The 13,006-nt window shown below is 40.0% G+C and overlaps 1 long non-coding RNA gene across 3 annotated transcripts; it reads right to left on the bottom strand.

Moving 5' to 3' along the window:
- Positions 1-433: 433 nt before the first annotated feature.
- Positions 434-11,308, bottom strand: LOC115336877. Of its 3 annotated transcripts, none has more exons than XR_003921954.1 (3): positions 11,101-11,308; positions 3,012-3,067; positions 434-1,932 (listed from the first exon to the last, which is right to left on the bottom strand). It is a non-coding gene; the product is annotated as an uncharacterized LOC115336877 (long non-coding RNA). The 3 variants fall into 3 exon arrangements; XR_003921956.1 differs by lacking the exon at positions 11,101-11,308 and adding an exon at positions 9,489-9,662; XR_003921955.1 differs by lacking the exon at positions 11,101-11,308 and adding an exon at positions 5,212-5,333.
- Positions 11,309-13,006: the final 1,698 nt, after the last annotated feature.

Raw genomic sequence — 13,006 nt, 5'->3', positions numbered from 1 at the left:
CGCAACTGATGAAGAGCGGGGCGGGGAGGCATGGGGGGAAGAAGGGAAGGAAGAAAGATAATCCAGGGTGAAATAAGATTTCCAAGGTTTCTTTTGTTTGCAAAGCCAGCTAAAGGAAAGAAATGTTTCCCCTTCTGTCTCCCAAAGATGGAGCTGTTGCAATAGAAGAGCGGCCGTTAGCGCACACAGGCACACACGCGCGCCCACACACACCAAGTTCTGCATTCTGCAGCAGGACTTCAAGGCTTCTCCGAAAACACAACTGCTTCCTTTCTGTAAGGAGAAATAAAAATCCGTATTATTATAGCAGCTGCGTTATTGCAAAATTCTACCAAAACACAACGACTGATATTAAGTATCTAACCCCTCTTAATTGTCTATTTCATGGGCTTTAGATTTCTGGATTGCTAAAATAACCATCTGAAGACAAGACTTCGATTCATTTTGTTTTATTAGTATTATTATTTCCTTACAATAATAATAACACTTTACACTTATACAGCACTGTTCATCCGCAGATACAGACAATAAGGACTGGATTGCTGCTATTATCCTATCACACCCCACAAATGAGAGGGGATAGAAAATTCTCCAGGAAGCTGAGGCTGGGGGAGAAATTTCCTGAAACCTTGAGGCCCAGGGGTGATTCAGAGGGAAGGGTAACTAACTCCATGACAGCAAGGTCAGCTGCTTCAGTGAATTTCTTTGTTGATAAATCTCTTCAAAACCTTTTGGCATTCTAATTTTCATTGGAATGTTAATTAATAAGGGAAACTCTTCGACAGTGTCATCTCAGCAGTCTTGAAGCTAAGAATTTGGGGGGTCTGGTTTGAGTTCTTCTGAAATAAATGTTCCACTTGAAGGACAGCTGGACAAATGTGAAGGAAGGCAAACCGTGTTATTTAGGACACCAGACTTGACAGTCAAAATGCCCCCTCTACTCTTAAAATCTGTGAATAAATGAATGATCTGGTGTTCCTTAAGCCACTCGCTCATGGATTTGGTGGGGGCTTTCTAGAAGTTAATGACTTTTGAAACAACATTTGTTTTCAATTGCAGTTCAGTTCAGAAATACACCCATGTTGTTGGGAGCAATGCCAAAGAGTGCAGCTAGTTCAGCCCCATCTGCTCCTTGCCTTGCAGCCTAGACAGAGACAAGAAATGCAGTGACTTCAGTAAAGAAAAGGGAAAGGGGCAGCAGACAACATGGGGCTAACATTTCCCTTTTACTGTGTGTTGACATGGGTACTCCTGCCCAAGCAGGCTACAATCCACTCACATAAAGAAGAGGGTGACAGCAAACTGATTAGGTGTGATATTATTCATTGTTGTCCCATTATCCCAGTTTATACATGGGGAAACTGAGGCCCAGTTTAATGCTATCTAACTCCAAATTTCTATAATGTGGACATCTGAGCTCATCATCTCTGGCTTCTTTTAATATAAGGAGAAAAAAGTCAGGCACTTTTAGGTCATGGTTTATTTGCAATCTTAGGCGGTAAGTGCCTATTCTTCTCCACTGACAATTGGAGAACACTAGATGACTCGGCTGAACCCCACCTGTGGTGCATTTGGGTTGTGAGAGGCAGACAGACCATGCCTGTAAACTCTGTCACCTGAGGCACAGCCAGCTTTCGGTGCCACCACTTTCAGACCGTCCTTCGGAAAGCAACAAGGTGAAAGCCAAAGTCAGTCTGTGCAGGCAAGTACAGTCAACAAGGAATTACTGTCTGGAGGACGTAATCACCATTGTGCAAGGTGCAAGACCTCCATCTTCTCAGCTCCAAATAAGCTGAGCAGCGTCACACAGCAGCTCTGTGGTGAAGTCAGGAAGGGAAGCCAGGACTTGACTCCCAGGCTCCTCACCTAACCCTTGGTCATTTCCATTCTTCAGCGGCTTGACTTAGTAGCTCCACGTGCTGTCTCCTGCCCCTGACGCAAAGGGAGCAAAACTTATTGCAGGGATGGAAACAGATAATGCAAACCACTCTGCTTATTTTTTTTTAAATAAAAACAAAAGAAAAAGCATGCTCATTTGACCTGGCACATGGCTGTCCCCTTCGGTGCTGCTATTATTCCCATCTTAGACTCTTTCCACTTTCTCTCTTGCCAGCAGGAAAGAAGTAACACAGAGATGTTTTATGCCACTGAGACAAAGAGATATTGATCCTTTTTGCCTCTGGAAAAGGTTTCTAATAATTTCCAGATATATCGTAGATTGTGGTGCTGCTATCTTTAATTAAAACATGACACAGAATAGAAAGCAATTATTTGGGGATTTTTTTTTGGTTTTGTTTTTTAAGCGTAGATTCCTTTTCTTTGTTTTAATGGGCTGTGGTACCAGATCAAATGACTTGCAAGTTGAGCACACAGAAAGTGGAAAGAGAGAGGAAGGATATTTGCTCTTGTGTTTGTTATTCATGATATTTAAATACAATATTTTGCACTTCATCTTCAAAAGATTTCATCATCTGTGGCTTGTTAACCCCTTTGGCCAGAGAAGCTGCAGAGAAAAAAAATCCTCCATCCAAAGGTAGTCTGTGCTCAGATCAACAAAACACATTACTCTGTCAGCATCACCCCTTTGGAATGACTGCAGTAACACCCCCATGCACAGGCCTTGGCCCTGTAGATTTGGGAGATAGCTGTTGGCACAATAAAAAGGATAATATGAACTCAGAGTGACCCTCTTTCTACACAAACTTCTTCAGGCAGAAACAGAAGTGAAGAATTGACTTCCCTATTGCTGCAGTCACATCAGAGCTTCATTACGGTCAAAATGGTGTGTAAAGTCCCCAGCTTAGCCACTCTACTGGTAATAGCTACACACTGGTGAAATTTGGCAATGGACATTAACTTCTTCGTTACTGTACTTTCTTATGATGGTGGCAAGTACTATTGCTTCTGGTTTACCAATGAATTGCCAAGGCTTCACCAAGTCCACCGCGGAGGAATAGTTAGAGCAAGGATCTGTTACATCTCTGATTAAAATAACTTTTCTAGAAACTCACCCAGCTGTCCTTTTAGGGTTCCATATGCTGAATTCAGGTGTTTTTAGGATTTTAACCTGGAAGAAAAAATAGCACATGGGTTCAAGGTACTTAGGGGACATGCAGAATTTAATATTCTCCCCCCTTTATAGAATAAACACCCCCTGTTAAATGCATCAGGCCTGAGCTTTTGCTTTATCCAGAACATTAATTACACTCCTTTCCAGAACTCCAGCCTCACAGGCATTTAAATTTATGATTAGTCTTTTCAGGAACACGTAGAAATTGCATCAAAGAAGCACTTTGCAAAACAAGTCTGTACAAAACATGAGATTCTCTCATTAGCAGTACAAAAGAATTGCACTGAGTGTTTAGGAAGGAGCAGATATCTCCATGTTGCCCTGCCCACTTCTTTGGGAGTCCATGGGGGCCCTTCAAGTAGTTATAATGTACCACAGAGTGGACGAGACCCTTAGGGACCCCTTCCTCCTCACACCCACACAAGTTTGGTGGTGACCTAGTGGGAGAAGGAAAGACCCTTCTGGTTTTTCATGTGAAGCACCTACCACTCTGTTCAGGTTCTCACACCCAGGACATCTTCACTCCCTGCCACTTGATCTTTTACATGGCTGTAAGCCTAGATAGTGGATTCATTTTTTGGTCGCAGCTCCCCTGTTTGCATAGAAGATGCAGGAATTTATTGTCAAAGCCTTTCCCATTGCAGTGGCTACAGAAATGCTGTGCAGAAATCAAAATGGAGGTAAATAATTTCCAATATATTTTTGCCCTAAACTGTCCCAAAGCATAAATGCAAGGCTGTTAAGTAATTTTACTAATATCAGTGGGGAGCTGCTGACTTTAAAAGCTGAGGTTAGAGTGGAAGAGTTGTTATTTATTAGTCCAAGATTACTTCATTATAGCATGTTGGTTGTCATGCTATCAAACCAGCCATTCTTGTGGCTGAATAAGATTTTCATTTTATTATGGTGGTGATAGGAAAAAATGCAATGATTGGTGCCTCTATTTACTTATACATATAAAATCAACTTGGATAGTCTCCTGGAAATCTCTCTGTATGTATTTTCCTCTCACATAAACACACGTCCTTTCTTTCGTACCATATTACCTTGTATATTTTATTCAATAGTAAAATTAAATACAGCAAGGGCTTCAAGTCATGTCTTTCTCCAGTCTTTGAAAAGGATGCTGATTTCATATGCCACAATGATTAGTCAAGTGATGAGTGAACTTTCATATACTTCTGGTTCAAATAAATGTTGATAAATACCCCAAGGATATTTATTCAGAGTTTACCTGAGCTAATAGAATCTCCTGAGTCTGAAAATTTCTCTGGAGCAGAGCTGTCTCTTGAGAATCCCACTACTACCTCCTGCTTCCTAAATCAACAGGAATTCAAAAACGAGGGTAATAAAGAGTGCAATTTTTGTGTACCTCCATGAATGACCAGTGTGGGTCAAGGTCATGTCTTGGGTACATGTTAGAGTGGAATAGGCTCTTATTTTACCTGAATTCATTCAGCCATGCCTTGTCTCAAACAAAACAGTAAGAGACACACAAAGAAATCCTACCAATATCCCAAAGAATCAGAAACAATACACAGGCAAATAAATAAAACATTTGCTTAACACAAATGGGAGATTCTGGGCAAAAGGAAACACACAAACTACCCGTGTTGTTTTGAGATTTACAGAACCGTATTTCACAGATGCCCTATTGCTTTATTCATACTGTTAAGGGAGAGAGAAGCAGCCTCTAACCATCAACACCCATCATTAAATCATTACAAAACCTCTCTTGTTAAAGAGACAGAGTATATACATATATAAAAATATATACACAGCTATGTATATATTTATATTTATAAAATTCTGTGTATAGCTGTGTGGAAATATGAAAAGCTTCCTGAGACTGCTTAGCTTTATAGTGTATCCAGTGCTACCATTTGAAAGAAATAAATGTTTTCCAGTTGCCACATGAAAAGCAGAGTTAGTATAGTTGAAATGACCAAACAAAAAAGAAAACAAAGCTGGAGGATTTTCCTGAGAAGTGGTGAAACAGAAAGGAAAGTAAAGTTGAGTGACAAACATTGAGTGCTAAAATAAAATGCCAGGGGATGAGCTACAGGAACCAGAGAAAACTACACCATGGAACTCCTGTGAGAGAAACATATTTTAGATGGTATCAGCCAGTAATGACTTACTTCTGTGTGGTAAAAGAGATCTCAAGAATGCCCTGTATACCCCGTGTGTGTCACAGAGGAGCAGACCTGTGGTCTCAAGGAAAAACAGAAATCAACAAAACCAAAAAGGGCAAAAAAAGTGGAAATAAGGACATTGATGAACCTGGCTAGTATAGATATAAAATCTTGCCTAAGGATCTTAATCCTGAAATCACCAGGGTGACAAGCCCCAGCAGCTTGAGTGCCCCTATGGATCTGGCCCAGCTGACCTTCTGAGGACACTTAACTCTCTCCTCTGCTAGTAACACAAACCCCTCCAGCTCCTCCCTAATAGTGAAGAGCTTTGCTTGCAATCTTGAGAAATTAGGGAAGGGAATACCACACTTTATTCAAAACCATTATCAGCTGAGCCCAAATTCCTGTTCCTAGCCACTACATTTAGAAATAAGAGTGAAGAATCTCAGTGTTAAGTAGACACAAAAAATAATCTCCTTCCCATAAAAGTTTTCTTTTAGTCTATGTTATTAAAAGTAACCCATATTACTAAAACTCTTGTCTTCCCTTACCTAGTAGTCTTTCAAAACATAACTGGAAATGAAACAAATTTACTAGGAAAAAAAAAATTATCTTCCAACTTTCAAAATCTGATTTACAAATCCTCCAAAGCAGTAAATTTGCTGTGCATTTGTACATTTGTTGCTGGTTGGGATACTCAGCACTAGCCTGTAAGGGCACACTTGGCTTGAGTGATCGTGGCAAGTGCTGGAGCCATTGGGATGTCCAATGTGACTCTAGGCATATGTTCGGAGAGTAAAGGGAAGTTGAAAGATTCAGGGATGAAACAGCAACCCTCATGAAAGAAAAGTGAAAAGGAGGGAAGAAAAAAAAAGTAATTTGGTCATTATACACTCTGAAACTTCTGATTTTAAAGGGATTCTTATGAAACTTCTCAAGTGGGTAGCCAGAAGTCTAATGACTCCTAAAAAAAAATCATACAAAGGCACTGAAAAGAAAGGAATGAATTACCTGTAAAAGAATTCATATCATATCTTACCAATGCTGCTTCAGATGGGAATGTAATTTATGGGTAGAAGATAAAATGGAGGAGTTTCGTAAGATTAAGGATCCTTTTTCAAGTTTTATAGAGAAACAACCTTAGGAACATTAGGAAATTTTAGTGAATCGCTGACTTGAATTGAATCTACACTTCTCTAAAAGCAAACCAAATACTGATAATGCACATCAGACAGTGTTGTGGAGAAGAAAGTTAAATTTGTTACTTGTTATAAAGGAATATTTTTTCTAATTGTTTTAGTGGCCACCTGAGATTTATCTCCTTATGATCCTGAGGTTGTATGTGCATAACATCTAACTGTTTATGTTTACACACGCAGAGACACAGACACACACATACACATATGAAATACAAAGGATAGCTTCTATCTAGTATATGCCATTCTGTGTTGGTAGTTGGGATATTCACCACACTAAGAGCTGTTAAAAAGTCATCTCAAGGAGATACTCCCTGTTCCTAACACTTCTGCAGGTGAGTACCTTTTATATCCTCTAAGAAGATGCAGATGTACCTCTCAGCAAATCATCCAGGTCCACAAGTCAGTGCAGAGATTTAAAAGGTTGTTCCACCTGCTTTAATCTCTCCTTTCAACTATTTTGGTTGTCTGATATTCCACATCAGGAAGAAGCCGCTATGAGGTTGAGACAACATTTGCTTAATGAAAATAAGATATTCTTCACTGACTCTGATGATCTGCTTTGTACCAAATAAGTAGTTTCCCCAAACTTCTGGCCCCAGACTATCTGAATTCTGTGTATCTTACCTGAATCTTCCTTCACAAACTTTTTCAAGAGTACTTGTATGTATTTATGATAAAATTCTTGTAAGTATCCGGGGTAAGTTGAGGATATTAGTCAGGATCATTGCCATAAGATTGTTCATGGCAAAAAATCAATAAAGCATGCTGAAGGGTGGGGAAGGGGAGGGAAAAAAAGGAAAATGAACAAAACTGGGTCAGATAAGGAAAAGGGTTTTCTCAATTAAAAATACTGTACTGAAGAAAGCACAGTATGACTCCAAATACTGAAGCAGGATGTACCATGCGGTGTGAGGTGCCTTGGTTGTGTTTAAGGAGCTGCTGCATTTTGCTGACGGGCAAGATGGTATGTAAGCATGAGCTTTTGACTTCTTTATAAGTATGTCTTGCTGGAGGTGAAATAGTTAAGCCGGTGGAGCCAAAAAAAATAGATGAGGTCAAAGTGCTGGAGTGAGGAAATAAAGCATTCCCTATTGCTGATGATAAGCTGTACAGAAAATTCTTTCATCAACTATTTATCTTGCACCTAAACCCTTGAAAAAATACTTTTAGCTATAAAGAGTTTTAAGTCGATGGACAAGGCTTAGCTTGGTTCGTGAGTCCAGTGGGTAATTCACCACCTCCCCATTGATCAGGAAGCACAAATGTCACACCTGGCTTAACGGTGACCTGTGTTCTTTTTCCACCAAAATGTGCTGAGCACAGACAGCAGAATCAAGGTTGTTCCTCCCACAATAGATGAAATCAGGAGCTGATATCATTATTCTTATATATGAGTTCAGTTTTCTATGGCTGGTAATAGTTGTCCTCTAGCACTCACCCAAATTGATCAACAAGGATCAGAAGACTATTATTTTCAGTGGGAATTATTTGACTTTGGAGATCTGTCTGAAACTTATCTGGTTGTAATTAATCTCTGAGGGCTCAAAATTACTGATAGACTGTAAATGAAACAGCAGTCCATTGACTAAAAGACATAATTATGGGAAAGTTTCCATCATGCTAATTGAACCGAACACCTTATTGACCAAACTGAGACTTTTCTTGTTTTGGACACTATGGACTTTGGCCCTTGGGAACACAACAGAGCCCTGTTGTATGCTCCACACCTGTGCATTGTGCAGAGGAGTGGTGTGACCACACAGGAACAAACGGAGCAGATGTGACAGATCGAGAAGTCACACCAAATAGGAAAATGCCGTGCCTACTTCTTGGACCAACCACATTGAAAAGGGAAAAGATTTTCATCTATTTTAATATCTCTGGAACAAAGCAAGTGAAACACCTACAGTGTATAACAGATGCACAAATTTACCTTGGGTGATTAATGTATTTTCAACACAGAACTGTCATCTCAGGTCCTATATGTTTTTATCTGCTTTAGTGCTGCACACCTGTGGTTTGTTGATAAAGCATTTGCTCTGCAATGAAGACAACTGCCAGGTTTAGTGCTTTTGCCCCTTAATTACCATCTCACTTCATACACATGTGCACATATGTACACCCCATAAGTGTGCTCAGACAGAATTATAAAAATTAACAAGCGATGATGAGGAAGGGCAATAATAAAATACTGATCCTGTGTTTGGCCTGGGTAGCACTACAGGCTAGACCAATGCATCGCTCGTGGACAGTATGTGCTAAGCAACCTTGCGGATCTATGAGAAACCTGGAGGACTGTAACCTTGACCCATAGCTCTACAATATCATCCTATGCCTTTCCATAGTTACACCCCTGACTGGGATATATTTTAAGCTTCAGAACAAACTGAACAATAACCTGTCATCAAAGTATAGGAGCACAACTGCTCCTGTTTAGGTAAGCATAGGAAGACTTGTAATGACCCAACCAAAACCCAGGTGTTGGACCAAACAGTAGGTTGCAAGAATACAAAAAAATTTAGTGTCAATCTTTCTTTTTATCACCTGAATGGTGATATGCTTTTAAACCCCAGAAATTGTCCCATCTAACTTAAGAAATCAATTTTTACTTTAAGTATGAAACTTTCATTGATTTTCACTTCAGAAGTGTACATATTTCTGGTATAACTATTACCACTGCATAACAATTAAAAAGAGAAAATAGCACCTTTTTGTGAAGGTATTAAAATTGAAGAGCTGGACATTTAAGCTTGGTATGTAGTTTGCGCCGGCCTAGTAAACAACATTGCTCACTGACAAATGACTATGCAGTTCTTGTGAGTTTATCTCCATGAAACAATAATTCTGCTATAGATCATAGTCATAAGGTCCAAAATATTGGCCACTGCATTTATGCAACATGATGTTTCATGACCTATCAAACCAAATCACTGTCATAACCATGGATAAACATGCATGTCTGCAATTTATGGAAATTATTTCAGTAGATTTACCGATCTTAAGACTTACTGTTAAAATGCTCATATTGTAGTTGACATTTATTAAAAATATATACAACTGTATATTTCATGTATATTTACATACCTGCATGTTGTCAGCACAGCAGGGGAGACATGCGAGCTGAATTTGATCATTCTTTGATTATAATATAGATTTTTTTCTCTTCTTCAGAATGGCTAGAATTAACTCACATTGCAATCTTAAATCACTAGCTGAGGTCTTAGTTGCTGCAGCTGTACTATTTAAGGTGCATGTGAAGCTACACAGCAACAGAAAGAAGAAAATTAAGAAAAAAATTCCTCTTAAAACACAGCAAAATGTACCAGGGAAAATTCACTCGCCTCTCTTGGAAAACTTAGCTCTTTTATGAGTGTGTGTCTGTGAGTGCATGTTCATTCTCCAATTTCGTTAAACTACACTTTCCTGTCCAGGTTGTTGAAGAGGCAAGAGATGGCAGTATTGACACATCTATGAAAGGCAGCAGTTCATTGACTAAACTAGAATATTAGGATTCTTCTTCTTCACATTTCATTTTTATAGTTTCTTTTTCGTGTTTTTTCGCCACTCTTAACACATACTTTCTTAAAAAAAAAAACCCAAACCCCAAACCAAACCCACCCCAATGCTTTCCCCACCATCCCCCTTGAAAAATTCTCCTCTTCTGCCCCTGTGAAACCAAGGGAAATAAATAGATAGGACAATCCAGAAAGATTTTCTGGTATGTTGAAATAAAGAAGCAAAAACAAACAAAAGCACAGGGAAAAGGAAAGGGGGGGAGGAGGGGAGGAAGCAAGCATGATAAATTACTGATTACTAAATGGAATTGTTTCAATCAGGAGCTTTAAAAAAAAAAGAAGGGGGAAAAAAAATGAACTTGCTTCTTTCCTTGATTCTAGCTTTTTGCAAGAAGATCAAAGAGATTTATGACCTGTGTCTCTTCGAGTCTGATGCCAGAAAAGAACATGTTCTCATTAATAGTCATTTTCTCATCAAAATAGGGCTTTTATGCAGACAATGTGCAAAGCTTTTATAAAGCTGATTGTTGACAAAATTTTCAATAAGTTTCAGTGCAGTGAATGGCACACAGAGAACAAAACTAAAAGGGTGGCTGATAACTTTTATACATGCTGCAGGAAAAATCAAACCTGTCTTAAAACCAAACCCCATCAATGAAATCTTGTGAGAATCACAACTGTGTGAGCTTGCAAGGGGAGAACCTCAATGTTTTTGGACTGTCTTAAGAGTAAAAATAAAAGCAGGCAAATTTTTTTCTGTTTCTCTAAACTTTAGTAAAACTTCTCAAAACTGGAAATCTTGAGAGAATGAAGTTTTCTCTTGAGATTTCCTGTACATCCAGGTTTCAGATGAGTTAGTAATATGGGCAGCTGGGGACAATCTCCCATGATATATTACTGCATAATTAGTTACAATATGGGGATTTTATGCCTCCCACTGCAGACTCCAGAGACCAGATACTGGGTAGAACGGGCCATTTGTTTGTTCTGGTTTTCTGGTCCTTGATACCAAATAGCCATTCTCACTCTGTTTAGATAGCATCTTCTAATCCTAAAAATAAAGTGATCTGCAACTCTAAAATCAACACACATAAAAATATTTTCAGTCACAGAGGAATATAAGAGAGGGAGGAAACGTATTTAGGTTTGAGCTTGGGGTGAGAACCTGGTCTGAGTCTTACCTTCAGTGTGGTCCATGTTACAGCAGCAAATCCAGCTGAGAAGATTCCTGCTCCTGCCTTCCCCCAGAAACTTGTTCCCTGGTTCTGCTGATTAACCTGGGTTTTTTCTACACTCTAATCTGGTGCTGTGACGAAGTCTGGTTTTAAAAATGTATCAATCTCTCCTCTAAAGTAAGTTTTTGCTGTTCTTGTTTTCTAAACCAGCATTTTTTACAGAAATATTTTAAAGAACTGTAATGAAGAAGTGGTAACTTCTTTTGAAAACATGGAAATAGCCTGAAACAGAGACATGAGCAGAAACTTAATGAATCAGCCTTCCCATCCCCTGATTTGTATTATGGGACTGCATTTTTTGTGGGTTTTTGGTTTTGTTTTTTTTTTAAATTCTTTAATAGAGAGAAACTACTGGACCTACGGATGTGCTCAAGTCCCATCAAATTTCTATAATGCTTGAGGACTGGAGGAACTGCTAAAGACAGGGTCCAAAATGGACACAACATGGCATAGTATAAGGTCTACAGTTTAAGGTCTACAGCATTACAAATGTAACCCATCTGGTGCAAAAATAGTTTTAATGTATTTCTGCATAGTGCAGTTGCTCTTGGCTGGGTTGGAAACAAGCCCTGGTCTGCGGCTGAAGAAGCAATAGAAGCTTTTTGCTTCTTAGAGTATTTTGCCTGGCAGAAAAGTGGCTTTAATATATTCGCTCTCTGCAGTGCACATGCAAGGGGTTGCTATATGAACATAGATATGTACATGCACGTATGTATACAAAAACATATCTATATTCAGGTTTGTGAGGCCATATATGTACACATATGTGTGTGTGGTTTTAGGGCTTTATTGTACACCAGACCAGTGAAAAGGAAAATAATTTCTGAAGGCCATATAGTTTTAATTCTGTCTCTCTCTTGTTTGCCTCACAGTTCTTTATATTGTCACATTTTGACCTTTCATATGAAGGCAGGAGCAAACAAGGAATCATGGAAAAGAACAGGAAAGATGTCTATTAATTTGCTTTGCTACTGGAAGAAATGTAACATCAAATTACATCCTCAGGAAACACCAATGGGTCAGTATTCCTGCAGCACTCAACAATACCGAATATGCCTGTTTCCTAATAGACTTATTCAACTGTGCCATAATTTGCCATATTTTTGTTCCAAGGCAATGGAGGTCTGCTTGCAGCAGGTCTCTAATTCTCCTTGTCTAGAATTCTCCCATTTGAGGAGCTGCTGTCTCCCCCCACAGCAGTCAGTAGGGACCCACTTGCCATACAGGTTTAAAGTCCAGGTAATAGTGCCAGTGAAGAGACACTTGCCTATATCACCAGCTGCTGTAAGTTGGGGTAGGAAAACACCAAAATTGGAAAGTTCTACCCTATGGAGTTGTCATGGTTTGAACCCAGCTGGCAACAAATTATCACAAGGCCACTTGCTCACTCCTCCCCCCTCCCTGGTGGGATGGGGAGGAGAATATATAAAGAAAAGCTCGTGGGTCGAGACAAGGACGGGGAGGGATCACTCACCACTTACGGTCATGGGCAAAAGACAGGCTCAACTTGGGGGAGAAAACAAAATCAATTTAATTTACTACCAATGAAATCAAAACAGGATAATTGGAAATAAACCCAAACCTTAGAACAGCTTCCCCCCAGCCCTCGCTCCTCCCCGCCTCAGCCCCACTCCCGGTTCTCTCTCCCTCCTCCCCCCGGCGGCGCAGGGGGACGGGGAATGGGGGTTGGGGTCGGTTCCTCACACCTTGTCTCTGCCGCTCCTTCCTCCTCAGGGGGAGGACTCCTCACTCGGCCCTGCTCCACCGTGGGGTCCCTCCCACGGCAGACAGTCCTCCACGAACATTTCCAACATGGGGCCTTCCCGCGGGCCGCGGTCCTCCAGTCACGGCC

The sequence above is a fragment of the Aquila chrysaetos genome, chromosome Z, assembly GCF_900496995.4.
Source record: "Aquila chrysaetos chrysaetos chromosome Z, bAquChr1.4, whole genome shotgun sequence".
Taxonomy (NCBI): domain Eukaryota; kingdom Metazoa; phylum Chordata; class Aves; order Accipitriformes; family Accipitridae; genus Aquila; species Aquila chrysaetos.
The sequence above is the reverse complement of the archived record's forward strand: the minus strand, read 5'-3'. Positions and strand labels throughout refer to the sequence as shown.